Source organism: Rousettus aegyptiacus, unplaced genomic scaffold (assembly GCF_014176215.1).
Source record: "Rousettus aegyptiacus isolate mRouAeg1 unplaced genomic scaffold, mRouAeg1.p scaffold_m13_p_18, whole genome shotgun sequence".
NCBI classification, from domain to species: domain Eukaryota; kingdom Metazoa; phylum Chordata; class Mammalia; order Chiroptera; family Pteropodidae; genus Rousettus; species Rousettus aegyptiacus.
The window spans coordinates 9,971,826-9,985,178 of NW_023416293.1; the positions used below are offsets into that span (position 1 = coordinate 9,971,826).

The 13,353-nt window shown below is 47.0% G+C and overlaps 1 protein-coding gene across 10 annotated transcripts in view; it reads right to left on the reverse strand.

The window, feature by feature from the left end:
• ESRRG (estrogen related receptor gamma) overlaps nt 1–13,353 on the reverse strand; it is a 507,255-nt gene that overhangs the window by 247,782 nt on the left and 246,120 nt on the right. The window contains exon 1 of one of the 10 annotated variants that reach the window (XM_016165021.2): nt 7,845–7,946. The exons of the other annotated variants lie outside the window; for them this stretch is intronic. The gene's annotated coding sequence lies outside the window, so the exon portion shown is untranslated. Of the gene's footprint in view, nt 1–7,844; nt 7,947–13,353 lie in introns of those variants that run through there. 10 annotated transcript variants of the gene reach the window in all.

Sequence of the window (13,353 nt, forward strand, 5' to 3'; positions counted from 1 at the left end):
ACAACTCCTGGCAGCCGGAGCCTTTAACACACCTGTGAGGGGCGGAGCCACCGGTCAACCTAGAGAATGCACTTTGGTCTTTCGCATGAGAGAGAAACACACATGTATACTCTTCTGCATTATTTTGGAGAATGTGAGAATGTTTGCCATAGACGTTTTACCCCCGGTTCATTCGTATTCTGAATATAACACTGGGTAGCATGAAGCCTTCGGAGAGCCGCTCGCCCCTTTCGAACTGATTCCCCATCTGTAAAATGGACACTACCACATCTGCCTTTTATCACCTACTGGAATGTGGACATCAATCATTCTGTAAAATGCTGTCATTCACACATGAAAGATAAACTATGATAGGAATCCAAAGGAAAGAGCAATTCTTTCTAGCCGAAGTGATCTGAAAAGATTAAAGAGAACTTGAGATGAACCTTAGGAATGTTTGGATAGGATTTTAACTTGTGAAGTGGACATATAACGATGGGGGGGGGAGGGGCGGGGAAAGGCATGGTTCAAAATTAAAAATGGATAGTGTATTTTTCAGTGACCAGCAGAAGACATTTTGCTGATAGAGAAATCTAGGAGAAGTATAATAGGAAATAAGACTGTAAGATAAATGTGAGAGCCAGAGTTTGGGGATGTAAGAATGGCCTGAACACTAGAATAATAAATTCTGACTCGTCTGAGTTAGCGATGGTCATTTCATCCTCTTCACCCCTGGTTGGCTGAGGACATCTATTTGCCTGAGACATTGCTCTGCAGAGATATGCTGCTTGGATCTGAGACGGACGCCCTGTGAGCTGAATGCAAAGGCCCAGGGAACCAGGCAGGTGCTGGCCCAGAATCTCAGCCCCGCAAAGCAGTGGAACCGGCCTGGACGCACGCGCCCCTAAGCTTTCTGTGATGCCCGATTATGAAATGCTCATTTTTTAACCCAAATTGTCATTTCTGTTACTTGCGGCTGAAAGCATTCTTAAAGACTAACTTGGTATCAGGAAAAAAAACACACCTGCGGAAAGAGTTCATCTCCGAAAAGATTCCTTGCGAAACCATCACTTTAATATCTCAGACATGTGTCCTTCAAGAACATGGATCAGTGCCACAGGCTCTCGCGGAAACATCCTAAGATGTATTTATAAAAGCAATCCAGAAGTCCACTTTATGAGGAAGAAACTTACTTGTTATTTTGGTAAAGTGTACTTATTTCTTCATACCACTGTTGCATAAAAAATTTTACATATATTCCAAAGAAAGCCAGCCAGGACTTTTCTGATAAAACTTGAGAGCTAAGAAAACCCTGGTAAGTCGACCAGATCATCTTCATAAGCTTTACAGAGGAAATTCAAGCCCAAGTACTTGCTAAAAGTCATGACCTAGAACCTGGTCCCCCACCTCCTTTAACACAGACCAAAAAAAAAAAAAATCACAATTTGTCTTCTTGCTGTCAACTAGATTTTCCTCTTGTTCCCAGTGTAAGAAATGCATGGAAAATTTTAAAGCTCAAAGAGAGAAGGCCAAGGTTTCTTGGCATTATCTATATTCAGTGCATATGTATCTAAATATCAAATTTAAAATGGAATATGCCAATAACATTTAAACCAGAAGAATCTATCTAAGCACATACGTGAGGAGCAGCAGCACCTTGTCAACATGATTCACTGTCTCCGCGACACTCATTGCTAAATATCTCATTTAATATCACGTCCTATTTCCCTAGACCGAGCCCTAAATTCAGCAAGGATTGGAATCAGTTTGAATGTAAGTCTGGTCATAGAAATAAATACCAATGAATTTATCCTTCGTCTCTGTTATTCTCTATATAATCCCAAAGTTTTTGCCTGGTTAAAGCAAGAGAAAGCCAAGGGTAAGAAAGATGCTTTAGATATTGTGGCTCTCGATTACCACTTCAAAAATGAATATTCAGGAGAAAAGAGAAAGCAAAAAAACGAGATCTCCTTGAGGCGTCTTTTACGTATTTGAAGTAGAGATGGAGTAGGGGTAAGAGGAAAAATTCACAGAGTACTCTCGTGCATTTAAAAAAAATAATCGCCATTAAAAAAAAAAGTATTTACCTAAAATAACTCAGTCATTAACTAGAGAACGACGCAGGAGAATGTGGTGCCTCAGTCCAAATCGGAAATAATTTTGCAAATGCACTGACGAAACGGTTCTTTGATTATCTTACAACAAACCCTACACTGGCTTGTTAAACGCAGTGGTGCATGGATTAGAACGGCCTGGCTACAGCTGTAGAGGAGATACATTCAAACACGGCCTCTCCTGCCGCCCCCAAAGTCAATTCGCATAAGGCGCCAGGATTCCTTAGTGAAAAAAAAAACGGCTCCCAGTCTGCTGCCGATAGGAATATGATCAGTAACCTTACATCCCTTTGCAGAATCGGTTAGAGTTCAGAATTTCTATATAACGAAGTTCTAGAATTCCGAATTCTCATAGGACAAGGCTGCTGTCCCTATTGACTGGTCCATATTCATCCTCTACGTTTGACGACCTTTTCCTTCCCACAGAGATGGCCAGCATCTTCACTGTTCATCTTGGATGCTGAGCAGGTCAGACCTGGGATGGAAGCCTGTGGAAGCTCTCTGTGGCTCCTCACTCCTGTGTTCATACCTTTGCATAGCCCCTCCCCCCACACACCCACGCGGTGTATGGGGATCAGTCTGTGTGACCAATGGAACACAGCAGAAGTGACTGTATGTCACTTCTGAAACTAGGTCATCTAAAGGACACCGTGACTTCCGCTTTGCCCTCCTCTTTTCTCTCAGACGACCTGCTTTGGGGGAGCAGCTGCCATGTTGTAAGCGGCCATATGGAGAGACCCCTGTGGTTAGCCGCCAAGACCCTCCAGCTCAGAGCCATGCGAGTGAACTTGGAGGCAGGTTCTCTGGTCCCGTCAGGCCTTCAGATGACCACGTTCCCGGCCGACACTTTCGCTGCAACCTCAGGTAAGACCCAGGGCCAGACCTGGCCAACGAAGGTGCTCACAGATTCTCGTCAGAAGATGCGTGACATGATAACTATTTGTTGTTCGAAGCCACTAAGTTTTCGGGTAATTTGCTATAGGGCATCCTAACAGGCACTGCTAGGTTTTGGTCTGTGTTTTATTTTGTGTTTCTTCTAATCTTTAAGTGACTGGAGGACAGAAATCATATCTTATTCATTTTTAGGTTTAGCAGAGTGCCTAAGGACACAGCAAATCCAATAACCATTTTCTGAATGAATGATCAACTCCTTCCTGTTTTTATCATTAAAATAAATTCAATGACAATTACACTTACAGACTTCTGGCTTAACTAAGAATTTTTTTTTTCTAATAGTGTAATTTAATCCAGAAAATATAGATTGAAAAAAAAAATTCTGGAATGAGATCACCTTTCAAAAGCTCCAATTTTTTTAATGCTCCCACCATTAAGAGTTCAATATAAATTTACAATGAGGCTCAGTGAGCAATTTAGGAAGCTTTGGCGTCCTGCCCCATGAGCATTCATGATTACAAACGAAAACTTGGCCTCGCCAGCTAAGACATGACAGCACAATGGGAAAGACTAAAGGCTGACGTAAGTATGAAAGAAATAAACTCCTATAAGTCTTGGGTTTTAGGAGACTACAGAGCTATGACTCACTAGGACCTAGGGAAAACGGTCTTCAAGGTCAGTAACCCCCAGTCACGTGACAGCTCGGAGAGAACCAGGGACCAAGCGCCTTCTGAGCTTCTCTTCTGCAGGGGAAGCATGTGACAGACGTCACGGTGCTCCCATCGCTCGGGGTCCCCCACTCCCAGATTCTAACGCATTCCCCCCGAGAAAACACCGGTTACAGAAAGGGGTACATAACCCCATGACCACATCGAGAAACGAAGAGGCAAACCCCTTGGGGATGGGTTTGGTGGAGCTGCCGTTCATCAACAGAGAGACACTGCTTTCTTCTCTCCCCGCACCCCACACTGACTAAGCCCTGTTCCTAAACAGCGACGTCCTCCGGGGCAGAGTTACTACCGGGAGCAAAGTGAGAAGGGTTCAGTGAGTAGAAAGAAGTAACACAAAGGTTTTGCTCAGCACGGGTGAAGTTTTACCAAAGGAAAGTACAAGTTGCACGAAGGAAAAAAAAAAAAACATTTCGCTGGGAACTAATTTCCCAGGATTGCACGAGCTGTGTCTTTAGGGAGTGAGAACCCGGGTAATCGCCGGCTCTCCCCCTCCCGTGGGATGGAGAGGACCTGGAGAAAGCCATCTCCCTTCTTTCCACTCTCAATGTGCTGACAAGTAAATACAGCTCGAGAAGCCATGAGCCAGAGGAGACAGAAATATATATATATATATATGTATTTTTTTTGTCATAAGAATAATCGCTAAAATATTAAAAGAGAAAAGAACAGAATGGTGTGGTAGGAGGAAGGGCCTGAGGTTCGGTGCATTTTTATTCCAGAAAACAAGCGTTGACTCTTGCATCACTTGACAGAGAGTGCTTACTTTCAAAAAATGTGAGCACTGCCCCAAAGCCATAGAGTAATATGCTCTAAGGGCTCAGCCTCAAACCAATGGACTCAAAAAAATAAACTGACAGCTCTGTTCCTTAATTACAGCTGCTTTTTCATGAAAAATACAGAATCAGGCTATGTAACACATTAAATTTTAACATACATTTTCAGAACACAAACACACACACACACACGTAAAAGGTGATTTTAAATGTTAGATCCTGGAATTTTGATTTTAAGAAGGTAAAGACGTTTCTGTCTCCTTCATCTCAGAAATTATCAGTCAAAACAACGAGGAGGAGGAACAGAAACACATTCTCCGTCTTTGAGGAAAACGGGAGATGTACTTTTTCCTGAACCCTGGTACGTGAAGTTGAAAAGGGGGTGCGGAGTAGTCACCATTCAAGACGCATGGAGGAAGAGAAGAGCGAGCGTACGCACATTGGGGTGCCGATCCCCACCAGAAGCAGCTCTCTTCCCTCTGCCCAGCTCAGGGGCCAGCGAGTCTATCCTGTTTTTCTGCCAAGTTGAGAAAGTATTTCAGGGGAGAGTCTATTCCAGCAGGCTTTAAGTACCCCAAGACACCACCAAAGCCTCCAGAACCGCAGCTTAAATGGCCCATTCGCTTCCTCAGAATGGAAGGGGGTCCTATCTAGAATCATGGAATCGGCAAGAATTCAATGGCGTCACGTTGGGTCTGGCATTACGGCAGGATTCATGGACAGTACAAAGAAGACAGGCCCTTGTCTTCTAGAAGCTTATAACTGACATAAGGAAGTAAGGGGGATCCAGATGCAAGAAGACTGACTATAAGATTGTAGAAATCATGAAAGATTTCTCTGTTTAGACTATAGATGGGAGGGAATGAGAGGTGCGTAATGACGAAAAGAGCCAAGAACGTTGGGACGTATCATCTCAATGAAGTTTTTACTTCAGGAAGAACCTGCTAAAATCTCAACCAAGAGGGTGAAATGTCGCTTCTACCCGCCTCCGGCACAGTTTACGTCCTCAGTACAAACACGAACGAGAAGAAGCAAAACAGAAACGTGCCAACCCTTCTAATAAGCCGGGTGAATCTACCTAGGATGATAACCGCGAATGTCTCATTTGTCAGTAGCGTGAGCTTTTCACTGACGGAGCCCTGGAACCATGTATGTTCTCAGGAAGGAATGCCCTCCCAAGTCCACGGTCATCTGTATGTAAAGACATCCCAGCTCACAGAGGGGAAGGAAAAGAGGAGTCTCCGTATTTTGCAAATAAAATTACCCTAAAACAATGAAAGGAAAAAGAAGTTGTTAAAGGTGGGGGTAAAAAAAAAAAAAAAAAAAAAGACGACCAAAAATCTCAGTTGTAAATGAGCTCGCATTGCAGGTGCATTTGAACTAATAAAACAGATGATTTTACGGAAAACTTAACACCTCTCAACACAGCTGTCTGCCCAGTCGGGAAACCATTAACATCTTGTCACCGATGCCCCAAACACATCAATGATATGAATTCTAAAATCAGCCCAGAACAACAAAGGAAAGCATTAGGAAGCAGCCAGGGGCACCCGGGCTTTCTCCGCTGCCCTGTCCTGGGGCATCTCTAGACATTGAAGGATTTGCAAGCTCAGGAAGACCACAAGCTGGAGAGAAATGAATGCAGAGAACTCTGAAAGGCAAGCGAGGCGAGCTCCGCCAACTCGAGACCTCTTAAGAAACACCTCGAAGTTACAGCTGACTCATTATATACCAGATTCTATTTTAATAAGAAAGAAACATCGTTTTCTCAAATTGAAATACCAAAGCAGGGTCTTTAATTACTTTTGGGCCAGAGGCTCCTTTGAGGATCTGATGAAAGCCGGGGACTTTCTCCTCAGAAAATTGCACGGGCTCACAAAGTTTCACGTTCGATTTCGATAAAATTTACTGACCTACATCTCTGCCCACCACCCAACCCAGCCCAATGCGGGTTCCCCATTGTCTTGTGGGACCCTCTGCTCAAGGCTTATAAACCCCTGAATTTATAAACCCCTGTGCTAAAGAAACTTGCTGAAGGCCTCGGAGGGAGAGAATTTGATTAAAGACTGGTGGCTCCCCTTGAAAGAGCTTCCTGCCTAGCGCAGCGATCCGAGGAGTGTCAGAACGGGTGTGTGGCAAGGCCCTGTGAGGACATGGGGGCACCACAGAGGACGGGTTCTTCCTGCTCCGGGGAGGGCAGACATTGAGCTGTGTGGCAGCTGGCGAGACCCGTGCGGGAGGAGCAGGAAGGGCGCTTGTGACACAAAAGGGACAGCGAGGGGCGTCTTCTCAAGGGCAGGGGTCACTGAGTCAAGGGAAGGCCGAGACCTGCGGGGTGGCTGGAGCGCGTCGGTCATTAATGAAAGGAACACAGTGCCGGGGAAGTCGAAAGAGGGAGAGTTAGACGAATGGTGCCTGATCTGAGCCTCGTGATGCCAAAAGCCGGTTTGAAATACCCAACAAAAAGTAGCTGGAAATGAAATAGAAATTGTGGGTAAAATTAAAACAGACAGACAAACAAACAAACAAACTGTATTCAGGACCAGCTATGTAACTTGTCGGGCTCAATGCAAATTGAAACGGCAAGGCCTGTTCTTAAAAAAATTATCAGGATTTCCAAGATGGCGACAAAGGGCCCAAACGACGGGCCCTTCTGAGCATTGGGCCCTGTGTGACTGCACAGGTCGCCATGAACCTGGCCCTGATGACATTAGAAGAAAATTTCAAATGCTCACACCTATTCTTTGTCACAGATAAGAATACAGGTACGTGACCCACGTTTCTCAAAATGACTCCCATGAAGCACTTACTGTGCTCCAAGCACCGAGCTGGGAGGTTTACGTGTCTCTCAATTTTCTCAGCGACCCTGTGAGGTAGACATCACGAGCCCCATTCATAGGTTATAAAACCGGCATTAAGAGAGGTACAGGAAATGTGTCTTGCACACCTTGAAGGTACTTTCTCACTGCCTTGTGCCAGGCCGTAGTGCAGTGGGCGACTTGTAATATGGGCGCTTTTATTTCAACAGTGACTTGTAAGTGGGTGTTTTTATTTCTTTGCTATGGGTTCATCGCTGACTGAGCCATGGAAGTCCCAAGGCTGTGAAGTTAACCTGAGGGGTTGTGCCTGTGGTGAGTGAAAGTTGGAGCGTGGAAGGGCCATCGCTCACCACGCCACAGCCACAGTCACAGTCACAGTCACACACACCCCCAGCACGTTCCCGGGACGTCCACCTCGAGGAGGAAGCAAAATGCCAGCAACTCTCAGAAGTGCCCCTTCTCAAGACAAACACAGCTATAAGGAAACACCACATGACCTCCACGAGAACTCGCTCATTGAGATAGGACACTCACGCCGCGGGAGCGCCGAGTCCAATTCTAACAGGAGGTGTTCAATCTTCAGAACCCACAGCCATTGCTGATGTCCTCCCAGAGAACCTCCAATGCGTACTTTCCGGAAAGAAAGGCTCTGCTCGCTCGTGTCCAGTTTCCTCAGCTCTTGTCCCCGCCCCCCCCGCCCCGCCCCCATCAATGCTGCTGAATAATCGGAATCATCAACTGCCATCAATGAAATTCACTTTTCCCACTTAGAATGAGAACGAGAACTGCCAGGGTCACAACGGCACATTAATTCGACAATAAAACCAAAGAATCTAAATATTTACTAAAACTCCTTAGACTGTCATACACTTTTTAATGTTTTTTTTTAGCCTATTTGAATAGGGGTGGCGGAGGAGGGGCTTTTGGTGGAGCAGTCAGAGCTTCCTGCCCTTTGGTCCTAGACACTCACACAGCCCTGTAGCTCAGCGCGCTTTGTGTGTGATTAAAAGCTCAGGCAGCCACTCCCATTTAAAAGCTGTTCCCACATTTTGCCCTTCCCCCGCCCCCCTCACCCCCCCAAACTCCGGCTCTGATTTACTCTGATCCTTATTTTTCCCCTCAGCAGAAATTACCTGCTGTCAGAGTTTTCTCCCCACTGCAAAGCCTTGTAACTTCATTGCATGATGTTTTGTGAGGGGGGAGCTTTTGTTAAGCAGATAATAGGCCTATTGGAATTAAGCAAGGAACTGGCCGAAAACTGCTACCCAGGTGAGTCGTCTGCCTGCATCGCTCTTCCCACCGCCAGCCCTCGCTCCAAACCCACAATGAGAAGTAAGAAAAGAAAGAAAAAGAAAGAGATAGAGAGAGAGAGAGAGAAAGAAAGGAAGAAAGAGAAAAAGAGACAGAAAGAGAGAGAGAGAGAGAGAGAGAGAGAGAGAGAGAGAGAGAGAAAGAAAGAAAGAAAAGAAAAGAAAAGAAAAGAAAAGAAAAGAAAAGAAAAGAAAAGAAAAGGAAGAAAAGGGAGAGAGAGCGAGAGAGAGAAAGAAAAAAAGAGAGAGAGAGAGAGAGAAAGACAGAAAGACAGAGAATTCAACCAACCCAGCGACACACCATCTTACACCAAGCGACCAGGCATTTCCTTGGTCTGCTTGTACCCTGGACGTGTGAGTAGTGTTTTCAAAATTATTCTGTCAGCCCCGTGACAATTTATTTATTTATCTTTTTATCTAGTGTCTCAACTCTGTTTGGGTAGCAAGGTCCTGTCAATATCTCATCCAGGTGTAGCACAGAAAAACCTGCCCACCCCGGGCTTACCGGTGACTGACGCTCCCTTAACTGAGCTAAGATGGGCTCTGCACGAAGAGGGCTCGACTCTACTGGAACCCACGGAGCCGGCTGCAAGCCCGACAACGCTGCCTCCGCCTGTGCTCAGGCAAGTGAAACCAGCACTTAAACCGAATGTTAAGGGCCTCGGATCTGGGTCCTTTCTTTTTCTTTCTTTCTTTCTTTTTTTTTTTCTCTCCATCATTTATTTTCTGCATACACCCTGGGATTTTTCCAGAGAAAATAGCACATTAGCACACTTAAATCACAAATCCTTGTACCTTTTTAAAAAGGCTGTTGAAGATTTATTAACTTGTAGGAGCAATCATTTAATTGCTCGCCTCTGCTACACCACACACTTTTTTTTTTTTTTCTTTAATGACCGAATTAAACCTGCTGCACACATCTGTGCTTTGAAGTTCCTGCTAAAGGGCTATTCCTTTGAGGGAATGATAAAACGAAGCCACGAAACGTTCTCTCTGGTACCCATGTCCACACACATGCCCTCCCCTTTCCCGCCCGAGATGCCTTCACGGACAGAAGCAAAGCATTCCTGTCTGAATGTTCCGAAGTCATTTTCCACGCCAGGTCTGAAATTCCACCCATAAAGCATTTACAAATGGAGGAGCATCGTACTTACAATTTTGGGATGTGTAATGCAGCTGTGTATCGTATGAAAAAAAAAACCTGTTATGTTTATATGTTGCTGTCCTTCCTGTTCAAACACCACTCTTGGGGAAGCTGAAGAAACTAGTGAGAAACACAGTCCTTTCCACACCACGGGCGTATGAAACTATTCTTTGAATCGCGCTACAGTAGCAGTCAGCAGAGTCTTTGTTGTTTGAGAGTTTGTCTCTTAGGTCAGTTTCAGCCCAAAGCCAACAAGATGATTTACCATCTAACCTCACTGAATCTGGTGATAACGCACCTGCAGAGTCAAACACTTAGACTTTTTTCCCACTTCACATATGGGAACGGTATAGACAGGAAGAGGTACACACACACCAGGCCCCCGATTTGCATATCCATTGAGAGAGCTCTAGCAATATTCCGAAGTTGTGCGCGGATAACTAGACAGCGTCCGAGTGACCGGCCGAGGCAGAGCGCCGGGGTTTTTTAAAGCCCCGCGTGCCTCTGACTTGGACAGGAGTCGTGTTCCATTGCATCAGACTCCAGTAAGGCGATATCATCCACCGAGGCGAGCATCAGAAGTCCGGGCGGGTCACAAGTGAACCGCTCTCCCTTGCCAGTCGAGACTGACATGTGCTGTTGTCAGAAAGATCACAGTGTCCAATTTGGCCAAATCAGTGGTCGCGAGAATGAACAAAGGTACAGTCTGTCAAACCGAAAGGCGTTTGCCCGGCTCAAGTGTCAGGTTCCCACAACGACAGAACGCTGACTCTCTGGGGGTTAAAACATTCTGATTGGTAATTGAAAAAAAACGTTTTTTTTTTGTTTGTTTCCTTTCGTTTTGTTTTTGTTTTGTGTGTTGTTTTATTTTGGCGTTGCCTTGTTTCTGTTTGTTCTTCAAGGCATGTATGCCCAGAGTCCTCCACGGGGACGGAAGTAGGGCCAACCCTGGCAAGGACATGGAGTGCACGGGTCTGGGAAGGGAGAGGGTGACGGGGGCGGGGGGGGGTTGTCGTGACCCCTTCGAACCCAGAGCCGGGAGCGAGGTCTCCGCTCTCGTTCCTCCTTTCCTCGGTGCGACCGGGACCCGCGCGCTGTCATCGGAAGCCGGGGGACGAAGCGGGCCACATCGCGCTGCTGCTGTGCCCAGCCCGCCCCCTGCGAGGCCACCGCCTCCTCACGGCTGTGCCCAGCCCGCGGCCGGCGCCCGGGACTGGAGCCCCGGCACGCGCCGCACGCTAAGGGGCGCAGCCTTTGTCTTCTCCGGGTTCCGTCTGTTTCAGAGGCTAACACGCCGCAATTAGTCTAATTAATGTGAAACAATGAGCTGTGTTACCACTTATCAAATTGATTGTTCCCCTATCAAAACAAAACAGGCTGGCTTTTTGATGTAATTTCAAGAGATGATTTGAAATGTCATGTTGCTGCAAGCCAATTACCTTATGACTGGAGTCGCCGGTCAACAGAATACATAATTAGCGTGAGTTTGGGAAGGCTGCTTACCGCTAGTATGTTAATTAACTGTCTTTTGTCATAAAACAAAAAAGGTTGTGGGGAAGGTTTTGAAACAGGTCTTTTTTATTTACATTTCTTTGTGCTTATCAATGGCGAGGCATGACAATGCGCAAGAATGGAACGTTTTAATTCCGCTCCTCCGTGTAAACGCTCAGCTGCGAGGTCAGGCGCCCCGAGCGGGCTGCAGCCCCATCCACCTCCCTCTAGCTGGCCCCCTGTCTTGCCCCCATGTATTACATCACTCGTGGCGTTAAACTAAGTATCGGGTGAAACGCGAATGTGAGAAATCCCGAGCTGGACGAAACGAATCCCCTAAGTAGACTTCTTCGGAGCTCGGCTCACCTCTGTGCACCTCACGGGGGCTGGACAGAGCTCGACCGCCCTGGGAACCACCTCTGGGTGCCGTCTTTCTATTCCGATCTTGACACGTGAAGAGGATAAAGCCATCACCAAACGATGTCAATGCTTTTCCCTCACCGTGGTGGAGGGAGGATGCGTAACGGGCGCCTGGGGGCTTGTAAAGCGACCCGATGCGTGGGCCCCGGGCCCCCAACTCGCCTGCTGCTCCCTCCCGTCCGCGCTGGCCTGGCCCGTCCCTCGTCTTGACCGAGGAACTAATCCTGTGTCTCTCGAGCTCTCACGCATTCTGGACGGAGCTGTAAGCAGGAACTGACCATCGACGAGGAAGTCCACGGCTGCTCTGAAGCACAGTGTGACGTGCGTGTTTGGTAAACTCACTCCTGGTCTGGAGGAGAAGCTGGACGTTCTCTGCAGTCTAAGACGATTGTCCCGCTGCCTAGTGGCTTCGTTTTGCCTGCAAAAACGCGGGGACCTCTGGTGGGCATCCCATGATTTTCTATGAGAAATGTGTCGCCATTTCGTAAAGGTCCAAAAACTCTTTTCTTCAGTGTTTTCCTGGGATACGGTTCAAGTCCTGCAGTTACATTAGAACGACTCGGCAGTCCCAGAAAAACGTAACACCTTGCTGTCGAAAACACCAAGCTGAGTTTGCAAACTGGATTTTCTGTCCTCATTTGTTTCCGTTTCTCAAAATAGTATATAGTTTTTTTTTTCCGTTTCTGACATCATTAAAAATACTCAAAATGTAGCCTAGAAAACATTAAAGGGACACAGCATAAGGCTTTTCCGTGTGGGGGATGAGTTTCAAATTTTGGTGAGGGAGGGCGAGGAGCCTTGAGGAGCAGAGGCAGGGCTCAGCTGTGCTAGGTGGGGGGGGGGGGGCGGCTTCTTCATCCCTCTGCCGATACGAAAGTTTACTGTGGATCGTGATGCGTTTTTAAAGGGGGCGGATGGGCGAGAGGGAACCTGGACGAGCATGGCTAGAACGAGACCCTTGGCTTCCCAAGCAGTGGTCATCGCCGACCTTTGTCAAGTGTTTTCCAGGGGCCAGGACAGCAGTGACCCCGAAAGGCGCGGACTGGGCATGTGAAGGAGGTACACCACGACGGAAACGTGCTCATTTCAGGGGAGCACGGACAGTCCGGAGTGTCTGGCACAGCCCCACTTTGGAACCAAAAGGTCACAGAACCTCAGGGTTGAATGACCTCTTAGGAATGAACTCATCCGTCCTCCCTTTCTCATACTGGCTTTTACTGGGCGATGTGAGATTCCTCTTAGAGATGTGTCTTTCGGGGCGACTTCAGAGACACACCCAAATATACTTCGAAAGTTCTTCGATCCTGACCGATAGGAAAACTTAGAATCCCTGCCTTTTTGGTGCTTTCGGCTCTCTACAGATAAAGCACGGGTCCCAGATAAGATGAGCGGCCACCACATCTGGGCTTTGGTCACGTAAGAGGACGAGACCAAGTCCACGTAAAACGATGAGGCCGAAAACACGTCCCTTCTGAACTAGAGGCTTCGATGAGCCTCGACTAGGGATCCTCGATGAATCGGAGGTAACGCGCTGGACGCTAAGCATCAGGTTTGGCAGCGCCCAAGCGTAGCAGTGCGCTCGCGACGTGATGACCGCTCGGGCCCCGGGCTAACCGTTCCTCAGCCCATACCATTGCGCATGACATCGAGTTCCATCTCGTGCAATTTGCCAAAGGAT